Genomic DNA, 15,290 nt, shown 5'->3' with positions numbered 1-15,290 from the left:
TTCGTCTGCCTACAATGTCCTCATAGGCCGAGTCACCTTGAGCGAGGCCGATGCTGTGATGTCCATCCGGGCCCTGACATTGATGTATGTCTCGGACCGGGGGGAAGCACATAAGCTCGTCTCAAAGGACGAGAGAGACGAAATAGTCAATGTCCAAGTGTCTGCCAGGGGGTGCAACATGCAATCCCTCAAAGTGACGAAGAAGTCGGAGAAGGGGAAGAGCCCATCCTTGCAGCAGGAGGGTGATCCGATGAACACTAACGTCGGCATGGTCGAAGGAGCCGAGACCGAGGAAGTGGAAATTGACCTAGGGCGCACCGTAACTGTCGGTATCGGCCTGGAGCCAAAATTCAGAGCTGATCTCCTAGACTTGCTGAGGAAGAACAAAGATGTCTTCGCATACTCAGCCACCGAGATGCCAGGCGTGAGCCGGGAGGTGATCGTTCACAAGCTGAACGTACTCTCCACCGCTCGCCCTGTCAAGCAGAAGATGAGGAACTCCTCGGCCGAGAAGGATGAGGCCATCAAAGCTGAAGTAGACAAATTATTAGCGGCGGGCTTTATCATGCCTTGTACTTACCCTGAGTGGCTAGCAAATGTTGTAATGGTGAGGAAATCGTCAGGGGCGTGGAAGATGTGTGTTGATTTTACCAATCTTAATAAAGCGTGTCCTAAAGATTGTTACCCCTGCCTCGAATAGATAGTTTAATTGACGCCACGGCAGTCTACACTATGCTAAGCCTGCTAGACGCCTTCTCAGGGTATCATTAGGTATTCATGGCCGAAGAAGACATGCCTAAGTGCGCATTCATCACCGGTAACGGCACATACATGTATAAAATGATGCCGTTCGGTTTTGAAGAACGCTGGCGCAACTTACACTAGGTTGGTGGACAAAGTGTTTCAAGATCAAAAAGGGCGAAACATCGAGGCTTACGTCGACGATGCTATTGTAAAAAGCAAGTCCGACAGCGAGCACATGGCCGATTTGAGCGAAACATTTTGTTCACTAAGGAAATATAAGATGAAGCTTAACCCAATGAAATGCAACTTCGGTGTCCGGGCCAAGTTCCTCGGCGTGCTTGTCAGCGCCAGGGGAATTGATGCCAATCCAGAGAAAGTCCAAGCAATACTAGACCTACCGGAGCCGAGAAATCGAAAAGAGGTTATGATGCTGACCGGAAGGATGGCGGCTCTCGTCCGTTTCATCTCTCGGTCGGCTGATAAGTGCATATTTTATATACTTTCATCCCCTATATTAGCTCCATTTTATTTGTCATTTAGCACTTATCATAGTGTTTTGAGCTAATATTTGTTATTCTAGTGCATTTGTTTGTCTCCACATGTTTTGTAGGATACTTAAGCTTTTTGGAGCTAAAATACTACAAGATGAGCTACCAGAGTGCAATGGCTAAGCAAGACCAAATATTGGGCTATCATGGAGTGTTTGCATGGGTTTTTCATGAAGAAGTTGATGGACTAATGTGAGCAATACAATTGTTGTCAACAAACTAAAGTCAAGCCCAACTTCAAGTCCAAGTCAAGGTGGAAAAGATAGGATTCCAAGCTACCTAGGATGCCAAGAATTAAGGTCTTAACCGGGTGATTAATCGCACAATTAATCACCAACATAGGATTCTCCAAGCAATTAAGAGGAGAATTAAGGCAAAGGAGCTGGAAACACATGACCCCGATCGGGGTGGGGTGGCCCCGATCGGGGTTGCATGCCTCTTGGCTTTTACGTTATGCTCTCCTCTCCTATAAATAGGAGAGGTGTTCCAAAGCTTTAGACATCCAATTTTTTACGTCCAAGTTTAGTTTATAATAGCCTTAAGCATTATATTTCTCTCAATAGTTTTCATATTAGTTTACAAATTAGTTAATCTTGTAGTTCTTCAAACATTTGGTTCTAAGTTATTTCAAGCTTTTGGTTATACATTGTTCTTCCATGCAAGTTCTCTACTTTTAAGGTATTTCTACTTATAGTTTATATCTCTACATTTCTATTTCAGTTTATACATAATTTATAATTAAATAATTTGTTAGATTACTTTAGTTTAATTCTTCCACATGTTAAATCAATTACTTTATATAAATCATACAATTATGTTCACCATTTCTCTTAATTTAGTTTGAAATTTACATTTTAGTATGAGTAGCTAAATTTCCTAGTCTAAGGGCTAGGGGAGCCATGCATAAATCAAGTATATAACATGATAAAATAGATTAATAATAATATTGATCATATTGCTTCTATCACATGCTTGTGCCACAATGTTTAATCTTTGTTTAGGGCCTTATTCAATTGATTAAGTTTTTTTATTCGTTCTATAAGTCGAGAGGCACGGAATTGAATTAGACTAAGCACGTATAGTAGGACGACCTAGTAATGGATGAGAGTTTCTCTAGGACCCGGTCTAAGGTTGACACTAATATCGTAAGGTGGGTGTCTTTAAGCCTAAGCAATTGACAATGTTATTACTACCGCATTTATCATGATCGTATATTTACCCTTGCATGTGTGACCCGAACCCCTTAGACTCACTTTTATCATATAATTTACATCATTATTGTTATTAATCACCAAACAATCAAACCAACCCAAATCGAAATCGACCTTGATAAGAATCTACCCATAGCAATTCACGACGTAATTCCCGTTTCCTTGTGGTTCGACCCCTATTACTACATTAATTTGTGTTTAGGGAATTTTATCTTTGCATAGGTACGCGATAAGCCTATCAAATTTTGGCGCCGTTGCCGGGGAAACGGTTTTATTGCTTTTTGAATTGTCGATTTTTATCTTGTTTTCCTTTGTCTTGGGGAACACTTGTTCCTTGAGACCGTTACTTATCATTTTCCTAGAAATTGTTGTCTTATGCCCAGGTCCTCTCGTAGTGGAGAATTGCTTTCACCGGATTCCGAGCCCGAGAAAGCCTTTAGGAGAAGACGACGATTTTGGAAGGAAGTTAAAGAAGCCACTTCTCCCATCCAAGTTGAATGTGCTAGAAAGTCTTACTTAGACGATCTAGAAGCCCTTGAAGAGGAGGAGGTTTCTTGTTCATCATCTCCACCACCATCACCATCTACTACCAAAAAGATGGTGAGACTTTCCGATCACTCAAAGCCCACCGCGGCTATGCTTCCGGCCGGAATCACAACCACTCAAATCACCGCGCCGGACTTCGAGATCAAACCGGCTTTTATTAGCCTTGTGAAGAGAAAGCAATTTGGAGGAAGTCCTTTGGAGGATCCCAATTTGCATGTGCAAAACTTTTGTGACTATTGCTCCATGATCCGTCAAACGGGCGTCACCCAAGCCCAAATAAGGGAAATACTTTTCCCTTTCTCTTTGAAGGACAAGGCCAAGCTTTGGATCAATAGCCTTGACTGCACCACCTTGGGAATAACCAATTGGGAGACATTGGCTCTTGCTTTCTATCAAAAGTTTTTTCCACCGGAGAAAACTCAAACTTTGAGGAGCCAAATCACCGGATTCCGTCAACAAGCTCTTGAGAGCTTATATGAAGCTTGGGAGAGGTACAAAGAGCTTCAAAGGCAATGCCCACATCATGGGCTAGATGACTGGTTTCTAGCAATAACATTCTACAATGGATGTTGTGCCGAGTCGCGAAGGATTCTTGATTCTGCCAACAATGGGCGGTTTGATCAAATTGACACCGATCTTGCTCATTCCACGATCGAATCTATGGCGATCCATGACGCCCAATATGTCAATTCCCGAGTTGTGCCATCCAAAGGTAAAGAAGAATCCTCTAACAACTCCATTTTGCTAGCTCAAATTGCCTTGCTCCAACAACAATTGGCGGAGAGAGATGCTAAGGATTCCATTCAACAACTCAATGTTGCATTGTGTCTTCAACGAGCCAAATCATCGTTTGTGATGGATGTGGAGGTGCGGGCCACTATGCCGCTCATTGCCAAGCTCCTATGGAAGAGGTAAATGCTTTTCAAGCTCTAAGACAAAGTTCATATCCACCGGGTACATTTTCCAACACTTATAACCCGAATTCAAAATTCCATCCGAACTTGTCTTACAATAGCAACAATGTGCTTAATCCACAACCTCCACCACAACAAAGTGCCTATGTCCCTCAACAACAAAAGTATATCCCTCCACCGGGTTATCAAAATCAACAAAGGCCCCCACAAAACAATTACCAACAAAATCCACCACAAAATGGCCAACAAAACAATCAAGGAGTGGGTAAGCTCGAGGGCATGATCATCCAAATGCAAAGGGAATTATTGGCTCAAATTCAAAAGAACGATCAAGCTCATAGTGCCGCGGTCAAGATGTTGGAACAACAAGTGGCTCAACTATCCGCTTCTAATTCTCAAAGGAAGAATGGTCAACTACCTCCCCATGGTGAGCAACCACATGAAACCGCTAATTCTATTTCCTTGAGAAGTGGTTCAAGCTATGATGGGCCATCCATGACTTTGGATGATGAGGTGGTTGTCAAAAAGGCTAATCTTGGGGGAAATGACAAAAAGAAGGCTAGTGAAGAGCCTATTGTTAAAGATCGTGTGCCATTTCCTCATCGATTGTTGATGCTAAAGAGGAAGAGCAAGCTTGATGCCAAAGATGTTGGGCCTCCTATGCCAAAAGAAAGTGATGGAGTGTTTATTGAAGAAATCTCTCCTAATGCTAAGGAGAGTGATGACATTTCAAAGAAAGTGGATGCTCCTAAGGAGAATGAGAAAGAGATAGTGAAAGATGTGGAGGATGCTCCTCCCAAAGAAGTTGTTCAAATACCATTTCCTCATCGTCTAGCAAAGCACAAGGAGGAAGGTAAGTTTGCTAAATTTTTGGAAGTTTGTAAGAATTTACAAGTCACCGTCCCATTTTTAGAATTGCTTACCCAAGTCCCCTCCTACGCAAAGTTTATGAAGGAAATTCTCTCAAAGAAGCGATCCTTCAATGAGGTTGAGACCATTGCTTTCACCGGAGAGTGTAGTGCACTCTTACAAAATAAGTCTCCCCCGAAACTTAAGGACCCCGGTAGCTATTCTATTCCTTGCACTATAGGCACATATACCATTGATAAGGCCCTTTGCGACCTAGGTGCTAGTGTGAGTGTCATGCCTTACTCTCTTTATGAAAAACTTAACATGGGTGCTTTAAAATGCACAAGTAAAACATTGCAAATGGCGGACCGTTCTTTAAAGTGACCCTTAGGTGTCTTAGAAGATGTACCCGTCAAAGTTGGCAAGTTTTTCATACCCGTTGACTTCCTCATACTCGATATGGTCGAGGACTCACAAACCCCAATTATATTGGGTAGGCCATTTTACGCACCGCGGGTGCGTTAATTGATGTGAAAAATGGGAAATTGACGTTGGAAGTAGGTGATGACCGGGTTTCTTTTAGCAAAAACAACACCATTAGAAGCCCAATGTTACAAGAGTCTTGTTATTTATTTAGCACTGTGGACTCATCTTATGCCTCTACTACGCTTGAATCCTTACTAATGGATCCGTTGGAGGAAGATATGGGTGTTGTTTGTTTTGTAGGTGACGATGCTAAGGGCACTAATGCTAAGGGTGTCAAAAAGAAGAAAGGGAAATTTTATTTGAAAAATTTCAAATGGTTGCGGAATGCTAAAGGAGCTATGACATGGAGTTTGGTTGGTGGCAAGCTCAAGAACAAAACTTGAATCAATTAGCTTCTTACGTCGTGCGGGACGTTAAACCAGCGCTTCTTGGGAGGCAACCCAAGCCTTTTATTGCTTTTATTTATTTTTGTTTTTAATTTTCTGCAATTTATTGTTTTTCGTAGATTAGTAATAAAATGTTCGACTTGACGATGTTTCTTTTTGTGATTTTTAGGTGAAAATGAAGATATGAGGTTTAGAAGTGAATATGGCACGCTTCCCCATGCAACAACCCCGTTCGGGGACGTGGTTTTCGAAAAAGAGAAGGAAATTACATCAACGCGGAAAAGAGGCAAAACCTGAAGAGGTGGTCAACCCCGATCGGGGTTGGTGGCCCCGATCGGGGTCGTGGTTATGTGAAATTTCGGCCTTTCTTCCTTATGCGGGTAAAGAGGGAATCGTTTTATCATTCTTATATAAACCCGATGGTACCTCCATTCTCTTTCTCTACCATTTTTCTTCACTATTTTTCACTTTGGTCACAAAGAAACATCTACATTCCCCCGGATTCATGCTAGCTTGGGAGAGATTAGCAAGTCGAGTAAGTTTTTTCATTGCTTTGCATATTAGTTTAGATCTTGCAACCCATTAAACATAACCTCTAGTTCTTCATGTTTTGTGCTTTGAGCCATTATTATGGTTTGATTGGGTGATTTGGATAGTTGGCACATTGAGGACAATGTGATGTTTAGCTTGGGGGAAGATATTGCATTTGCATATAGTATAGTTGCATATAGTGTAGAAATTTTGAAAAATTTTGAGAGAAATTTTTTTGCTTTATGCTTGCTTGTTGCCTACTTTCCTCTTTGCTTATCCTAATAATGGCTTGTTGCTAATGATATATTCTTTCATGTTGGGATATTAGCTACATGGGGATGTCTTGACATAGTAGGTGGGAGATGAAGAATGAACCGAATAGGCTTGATCTTGACTTGCGGCAAGCTACAAATTGGTAAGGTAGAGCCTCTTTTGACCGATTGCATCCATATCTGGTCTCTCTTAGGTGAGTGTGGGTCTCCTTATGAAGTGTGTTTCATCAAAACGCACAAGTATGGTTCTCTTGTCATCTCTTGGTAAGCATGCATTCACTTGTTATAGCATTTCGGAGCCATTCACATAAATATAATTGCCCTCTTGACCCCTTCACAAACAATTTTCCCTAGCTACATTATAACTTGCCTACCTTGTTGAGCTAGTAGCTTGATTGGTCTTGTTTGGGTGCTCAATTGGGATTTGTTTCAAAGTTGAATATCATGTGAGCTTGGTCTTAATGCTCAAGAGATAAAAAAGAGGAAAATGAAAAAAAAAATGAAAGAAAAAAAAGTGAAAAAGAAAAATGATGAAAAAAATGAGAAAAGAAAGAAGAAAGAAATGAAAAAAGCATGAAAGTGAAATGAAGAAGAAGTATGTATTGGAAAAAAGAGAAGAAGAAAAGATGTGAGAAATTCTCAAGCATTATTTACATATTTTGGAGAGTTTTCTTATGATTTGAATTGCAAAATTGGGTTAGAATTAGGGATTGAGCATCCTTACATTTGGTTGTTGCTAGCTTGACATTAGCTCCACAATCCATAATTCATTTGTTCCCCCTTCTTACCCATTACATATTGCCTTCTTCCTACCCATTTGGCTTCTTTATCATGCTTACATTTGCTTGTTTTGGCTTACTAGATTTGACATGTTTACCATATTAGATTGCGGGCACATTATCATAAGTCGAGGATAGTTGAGTGTTTATTCACAAAATTGTCCTTTCACATATAAAAGAGTTTGAGTGTCCCGTGAGAGTCCATAAGTCAAAAGATCATGCAAGAGCTTAAAGGTTCATTCAAAGTTTTCTATGCTACGCCGTCGTGTAAATCTCAACCATGCTTTGCTTTATTCCTTGCCCATGTTATTTCGGGTTTTTAAATCGTTATGCTTAGTGCATATTTTATATACTTTCATCCCCTATATTAGCTCCATTTTATTTGTCATTTAGCACTTATCATAGTGTTTTGAGCTAATATTTGTTATTCTAGTGCATTTGTTTGTCTCCACATGTTTTGTAGGATACTTAAGCTTTTTGGAGCTAAAATACTACAAGATGAGCTACTAGAGTGCAATGGCTAAGCAAGACCAAATATTGGGCTATCATGGAGTGTTTGCATGGGGTTTTCATGAAGAAGTTGATTGACTAATGTGAGCAATACAATTGTTGTCAACAAACTAAAGTCAAGCCCAACTTCAAGTCCAAGTGGAAAAGATAGGATTCCAAGCTACCTAGGATGCCAAGAATTAAGGTCTTAACCGGGTGATTAATCGCACAATTAATCACCAACATAGGATTCTCCAAGCAATTAAGAGGAGAATTAAGGCAAAGGAGCTGGAAAGACACGACCCCGATTGGGGTGGGGTGGCCCCGATCGGGGTTGCATGCCTCTTGGCTTTTACGTTATGCTCTCCTCTCCTATAAATAGGAGAGGTGTTCCAAAGCTTTAGGCATCCAATTTTTTACGTCCAAGTTTAGTTTACAATAGCCTTAAGCATTATATTTCTCTCAATAGTTTTCATATTAGTTTACAAATTAGTTAATCTTGTAGTTCTTCAAACATTTGGTTCTAAGTTATTTCAAGCTTTTGGTTATACATTGTTCTTCCATGCAAGTTCTCTACTTTTAAGGTATTTCTACTTATAGTTTATATCTCTACATTTCTATTTCAGTTTATACATAATTTATAATTAAATAATTTGTTAGATTACTTTAGTTTAATTCTTCCACATGTTAAATCAATTAGTTTATATAAATCATACAATTATGTTCACCATTTATCTTAATTTAGTTTGCAATTTATATTTTAGTATGAGTAGCTAAATTTCCTAGTCTAAGGGCTAGGGGAGCCATGCATAAATCAAGTATATAACATGATAAAATAGATTAATAATAATATTGATCATATTGCTTCTATCACATGCTTGTGCCACAATGTTTAATCTTTGTTTAGGGCCTTATTCAATTGATTAAGTTTGTTTATTCGTTCTATAAGTCGAGAGGCACGGAATTGAATTAGACTAAGCACGTATAGTCGGACGACCTAGTCATGGACGAGAGTTTCTCTAGGACCCGGTCTAAGGTTGACACTAATATCGTAAGGTGGGTGTCTTTAAGCCTAAGCAATTGACAATGTTATTAGTACCGCATTTATCATGATCGTATATTTACCCTTGCATGTGTGACCCGAACCCCTTAGACTCACTTTTATCATATACTTTACATCATTATTGTTATTAATCACCAAACAATCAAACCAACCCAAATCGAAATCGACCTTGATAAGAATCTACCCATAGCAATTCACGACGTAATTCCCGTTTCCTTGTGGTTCGACCCATATTACTACATTAATTTGTGTTTAGGGAATTTTATCTTTGCATAGGTACGCGATAAGCCTATCATCGGCCGACAAGAGCACTCCGTTCTTTAAAGTGCTGAAAGGGAATAAAGACTTTAGCTGGGGGGAGGAACAGAGCACAGCTTTCAGGCAACTGAAAGCTCACCTTCTGACACTACCGACCCTGTCCAGGCCGACGCTGGGGGAGACGCTATATCTATACTTAGCAGTTACCTCGGCCACGGTCGGTCTTGATCATCGAGGAAGAAAATAAGCGGCAACACCCAATTTACTTTATCGCCATACACCGGTCGCGCAAATAAATTACCCACTAATCGAAAAGGCAGCCCTCGCCGTCGTCGTTGCCGCAAGAAAACTGAAACCCTACTTCGACGCTCATCCCGTGACGGTCTTAACCGACCAGCCATTGGAGAAAGCGTTAGAAAAATTCGAAAAATCCGGCAGACTTATCAAATGGGCAGTGGAGCTCTCCAGCTTTGGCATTCAGTACAAGCCGAGACCTTCGATAAAGGGGCAAACACTTGCAGACTTCCTGGCCGAGTGCACATATCAAGAAGAATCACAACCCGGTATGTGCGAAGTGTATACTGACGGGTCCTCCACGGCGAACAGCTCAGGAGCCGGCATCCTTATCACCAGCCCTAACGGAGACGAGTTTGAGTACGCCTTGAAGTTTACCTTCTCGGCCTCAAATAACGAATCCGAATATGAGGCGGTGATAACTGGAGTCGAGTTAGCTAGAGCTGCCGGGGCGGAACACATTGTGTTGAAGACAGACTCGCTCTTAGTGACTAATCAAATCCAAGGGGAGTATGAGGCTCGAGACGATGGGATGGTAAGGTATCTGGAGAGGGTGAAAGCCGACACCTCAAAATTAAAATCTTTCCAAATACAGTGCATCCCCAGGTCTGAGAACAACCGAGCCGACGCTCTCTCAAAACTTGCCAGTTCAAGCATAAAAAATGTCAGTCGAACCGTGCTGGTGGATATCAGGAATGCAAAAAGCATCACTGAGACCGTCGGCATGGTGGGCGACATCGAAGCCGAGACGACGTGGATGACTCCGATAATGAAATACAAGCTTACAAAAGAGTTACCGGAGGACCGCAGTCTCTCTCAGAAGATAAGAAGGATCACCGCAAGGTACTTGGTGTTTGAAGGAGAATTATATAGAAGGTCCGTGATAAGACCACTCTTGAAATGTGTCGGCCCAGCCGACGCGGAGCTTATACTGACAGAGATTCACGAAGGCATCTGCGGACATCACATAGGGGCGATAACGCAAGCCCACAAAGCTCTCCGAGCCGGCTATTTCTGGGCTACCATGTTGAAAGATTCCAGAGCAAAGACCAAGAAGTGCAAGAATTGTCAGATGCATGCTCCGGTAATACATGCACCTTCCCGAGACCTGCAACCAGTACTTAGTCCTCTACCATTTGCACAATGGGGGATGGATTTATTAGGACCATTTCCGACGGCCTCCGGAGGAAGGAAATACCTGATCGTCGCCGTTGACTACTTCACCAAATGGGTCGAAGCTGTCGCGGTACCTGCCATGACCACGGCGGCCGTAAGAAAGGTGATTTGGGAGAACATCATAACTCGTTTTGGGTTACCCCAAGTCATGGTATTTGACCACGGCCGAGAGTTTTGGAGTGACATAGTGATGAATTGGCTGGAAGAGCTCGGTATCAAATTCGCATACTCCTCCGTCCGCCACCCTCGTAGCAACGGCGGCGGAGGCAAATAATAAAACAATATCGAACGGGTTGAAAAAGAAGGTTGAAGATCTAAAGGGAAGATGGGCTGATGAACTACCCGAGGTCTTGTGGTCACTTCGAACCACGGAAAAGGAAGCAACGGTGGTACACCCATTCCACCTGAGTCTATGGGTCCAAGCCGTCCCGCTAATTGAAGCGGTGCCGACATTCGAGAACGCAAACCTTTGACCCGATCGAAAATGAGGAAGGCCCGAGAGCCTCCCTGGACACAGTCGAAGAAAGTCGAGATACAGCACGACTCAACTTGGCAGTATATCAAAATCGAATGAGAAGAGCATACAACCGTAGGGTCCACAAAAGGGACTTAAAAGTAGGAGATCTAGTCCTGAGAAAGTCGGCCGCGACCAATAAAGGAAACATCCATGCTAAAATGACGGCCAACTGAGAAGGACCCTACAAGGTGGTTGAAGAAATGAGGCCGGGGACATACCGGCTGACGGACATGGAGGGAGTGCCTCTAATGAGCCACTGGAACACAGACAACCTTAGAAAATACTTCATATAGCGGCGGAGGTGTCCGAGACCGTTGTGGACACCCCAACGCGTGATTATATCTAATGAAGAGTGATCCAAGTTTTCCATCAAAATGAAGAGTCCTCTCCGTAGTCGTACCAAGGTAGACGCCACGACCAAAGCCGGGCAGTCACTAGTAGACGCCACGGCCAAAGCCGGGCAGTCACTACAATGGCAGTTGATACTCGCGAAAGCGACCAACATGCTTAGTAGACGCTGCGGCAACACTACAAATGCAGTTGATACTCGCGAAAGCGACCAACATGCTTAAGAACGTATAAGTACAGTTGAGAACGCAAATCTAGTTGCCCCGACTAATCCGGGAGTGGCAGAGGAAGCGATCAATATGTCTATAGATACGAACGCTGTCGAGCCGTAACCTCGATTGCCTCGGCCAAAGCCAGGAGTGACGGGGAAACGACCGATACGCTAACATGTTCACAACAGTAGTTGGGAAGCGCAAATCTGACCGCCTCGGCTAAGACCGGGAGTGGAGGAGGAAGCGACCGACATGCCAACATGTTTAAAAACGTTTAAGTACAGTTGAGATACGCAATCTAACTGCCTCGGCCAAGCCGAAGGTAAAACGAAAAAGCGCTCAATATGTTAAAAACGTAAGAAGACAACTCAATGGAGGATGAGATCAAAGCCTCGGCCAAACCGAAGGCAAATAAACAAACTTTATTAAAAATGTTTACAGGTGGGGCAAAACAAAGTCGACGGCTGTCCCCATAGGGATAGCCTAAACACAACCTACCAAAGTTTAACAAAAAAAGAAGGAACAACAAAAATTACAACATATCAGACTTGAAGCGCCAAAAGGATGGCAGGGAGGAAAGGCTCAATAGTTAGCCCCCGAACAGCTGAAGCTATCCGAAGGGCCGGGTGAATCTGGTGACGACTGCCCGTCTCCCTATGCTTGTTGCTGCTCGCCACCGCAGCGAGCAGAGGCAACATCACCAACAGTGGGCGGCCCAGAAGACGGCTTGGCAGCTTCACTTGCCTTTGCCCTCTCAGCCTTCTCTCTGGCCTTCTTCACCTTAGCATCCCGGGCCGCCTTCTCCGCAGCCTCCTGAGCGGCCTTCGCCGCCTTCGCCTCGGCGATGGCCTTAGCCTCCGCAACAGCCTCCTTCTCATCCAGAAGCCGGTCAAAATCTTGCCACGGGAAGGTGCCTTCAGGAAGGAGCTCTTTAATCGCATCCCTGGTAGCATCTTCAGCTTGGTCCCGGTACCAGGCACACATGTCAGGGATGATGACGGTTTTCAGCGTCTCAATGTCCTTCTCCCTCTGAGCAAGGATAGCCTTGGTGTTCTTATGCTCCTTCGCCTCGGCCGAATGCAGGGACTTCCATCTATCCCTCTGCTCAACCATGGTCTTATAGCCGCCTTCAAATTTGGTTTTCTCCTCCTGCAGCTTAGCAGCATCAGCCAACGCAGCCTCAACCTTGGCCCTCTCGGCCAGGACCAGCTTCTCAGCTTCCTCCTTAAGCTTTCGCTCAGCGAGGAAGTCCTTCATGGCGGCCTGGAAGTCCTTCTTCGTCCTCTCTGCCTCCTTCTTAGAAGCGGCAAGCTCAAGCCTAAGCCGTTCGAGCGCAGGAGCTGCTTGAGCCATGAGCTTTTCTTGCTCGATAATATGAGCGCCGACAGCTTCAGCCCACTTCACCAGCCTTTTGGCCAGCCTTATGCCTTCCACCCTGAGCTGAACGGGGGAAACCTTCTGGGATGAGGAGTCGGCGGTGACATTTTTATCGCCCATCTGCACAGGCTGCTTCTCCAATTGCCGTTCAGTGAGAACGACAGCCGGCGACGGCTGATCTGCAAAAAACTCAGACAAAGCATCCATGTCAACATTCATTGACATGTCAGAAAGCCTGTCATCTGGAATGCCTAAAGAACCTGCTAAATCCGAGCCATGGGTGAGATCCGTACTAGTCCTAGCCTTCTTGGACAGAGGGCCGGCTGACCCCTTCTCTTTCCCCGCTTCGCCTCGAATAAAGAAGAATAAAGGCGTCGTTTCCTTCCTCTTATTTGAAGGAGGAGGACACTCCGAGCAACGGTGACGTCCTCTTCAACATTGACGACCACCGCTCCTTTTGACCGCGGGGATTGGAGATCGAGTGGGGGTTGACGTCGTAGCCGCCGTAGACGTTGTTTTTGGTCTCCGGCGCGACACGTTACGCCAATCTCCGCTGAGCCGCCGCCACATCCATTGCCTTCATCGCCGCTCCATAAGTTCGTGAGGGGCCGGTCTGCGATCACGTGGCGCGGCCTTAGGATGCAGCTCAACAACTCTCCCGTCCCGGTCAAGTCCCAACTTGTTTAGAATGGAGACGGAGAGATCCCGGCCAAATCGATCTGCAAGAAACAAAGTCAACAGTTAAGCAAAGGAAGTAAACCAAGGCTCAAATACAGAACCATAAAAAGCAAGGGTGGGCCTCACACCGACCCCACTCACCCTGGCTGAGGGCCGGTATGAGGCCGACGTGACAAAGCGGCTCGTCTTGAAGGACGATCTGCGTCGGAGGCATCCATCCCTTCGGCGTGCCATCCCTCTCAGCCTCGAACAAGCTCATTGCCCGCGCTTCGTCCTCCTTAAGATAGACCTTCTTGGCGTCCATCTTAATCTTATTCCGGGAGACATATCTATCATGCTCCCCCTGACTCTCACACCGCAAATTGACGCGCCTCGGATGGACCGGGCAATGGATAGTCCTCCTGGAACCTCAACATATACCCACCTCCCCTTCCAGTCCTTGCAAGATGTCAGCTTGGAAACGGTAACATAACCCGGCTCGGTCTGTATGCTGTACCACCCCGAGCCGCCTAGGGTAGTCTGCCGAAGATGGTGGAGCCAACGGAAGAGGTTCACCGTTGGGGCCTCCCCTTTGAAAAGACATAACCATACGAAGCCAATAATAGTCCTAATGGCCAACGGATGCAGTTGTGCCACGGCGACATTCATGGCTTTGATTATGGCGGCGACGTGTTCATTAAGAGGAAATCGGAGCCCATACTCCAGATATCTGATGTACACGCCGATACAACCTTCGGGAGGGCAACAGACTGCCTGATCACCCTCAGGGACAATGATTCTATACCCCCTGCCGAAGGAGTAATGGTCTTCAAAAAGATCAGGCCCGGAACAACTAGCGAACTTGTTCGTCCAAACACGATTAGGATTGATCGAGCAGGCATCGCCGTGCCACAAGAAATGTGGCCTCTCTATGTCAGAATGGGTCCTTTCCTCATCATCATCATCATCAATACCCTCCAAAAATTTCTCATCAATTTCAGGAGAAGGCGACAAGCGCCCCCCGAACCCTATCGGGGTGACAACCAGTGGCTCCTGTTCATCAGGATGCGGCGGTTCGCCCCCCGGAGTAGAGGTACTAGGAAGAGCATCAGCAGCAGACATGGTGACAACAATTAATTAACAAGTAAAGAGTTGGGGAAGAATTTGTTTGTTTACCTTGAAAGGAAGTGTTACGCCGAGTAACGCTTCGAAAACTAGAGAGAAGTTTCTTCGAAAAAAACTAGAGAGAGGAAATTTTTTGAGAAAATGAAGTTTGATGGCCAAAATGAGGGGCTAACTGCTCTATTTATAGAGCAAAGCCCATTCGTGGACCAATCGAGCAAAGCCCATGAAGCATCCACCAATCGGCACCAGGCCACGTGTCGAGCATGCACCACGGAATGTCAATCGACACACGGACAAATCTTCTTCGACACGCTCCTTGGTATCTACTTGCCAACGGCCACCGATCAACCAAGCTTGGCAAAGACGGCCGGGGCAATCAAAAGCACACGGCATCCTCAACCTTGGTCTCGGCCAGCGCCATTTTCTTTTCCACATTGGATGTCCATTACACAACCATGTGGAGGGGGGATATGGTACGGCCTGAACAGAACCAAGCCGAGGAAGAAGT

General features: G+C 44.6%; 1 non-coding gene across 1 annotated transcript; it reads right to left on the bottom strand.

Annotated features, from left to right (window-relative positions):
• Positions 1-3,472: 3,472 nt before the first annotated feature.
• On the bottom strand, positions 3,473-3,579 carry LOC141634988 (small nucleolar RNA R71). Its single transcript, XR_012539700.1, has one exon. It is a non-coding gene; the product is annotated as a small nucleolar RNA R71 (small nucleolar RNA).
• Between the last annotated feature and the right edge of the window lie 11,711 nt (positions 3,580-15,290).

Source organism: Silene latifolia, chromosome Y (assembly GCF_048544455.1).
Source record: "Silene latifolia isolate original U9 population chromosome Y, ASM4854445v1, whole genome shotgun sequence".
NCBI classification, from domain to species: Eukaryota; Viridiplantae; Streptophyta; class Magnoliopsida; order Caryophyllales; family Caryophyllaceae; genus Silene; species Silene latifolia.
The sequence above is the reverse complement of the archived record's forward strand: the minus strand, read 5'-3'. Positions and strand labels throughout refer to the sequence as shown.